Source organism: Penaeus monodon, chromosome 21 (assembly GCF_015228065.2).
Source record: "Penaeus monodon isolate SGIC_2016 chromosome 21, NSTDA_Pmon_1, whole genome shotgun sequence".
In the NCBI taxonomy this organism is placed as follows: domain Eukaryota; kingdom Metazoa; phylum Arthropoda; class Malacostraca; order Decapoda; family Penaeidae; genus Penaeus; species Penaeus monodon.
The window spans coordinates 19,145,928-19,146,199 of record NC_051406.1 but is presented as its reverse complement, the minus strand read 5'-3'; positions in this window follow the sequence as shown (position 1 = coordinate 19,146,199).

The window sequence follows — 272 nt, the reverse complement described above, 5'->3', positions numbered from 1 at the left end:
GATTCCCTGCCGAACAGCTTTCCATTTGATATTGTTTTCTCGTCCGTGGGCGGGAAAGTCACCATGAACAATCACGCTTTTTTCGAAGTGAAAAAAAGGAAACCCCAAAATCATAAGAAAGAAAAACGTAAACAAAAGGATGAAGCAATTTCAAAAGAGGGGGAAAAAACGCTTCCCTAAAAAAATCCCAAAAACGGCTCTCGGCGGAAAAAAAACGTTTTTATTTCGAAAAAAAAATATTTTGCCTTCCTGACAACCTGGTTTTATTTAAG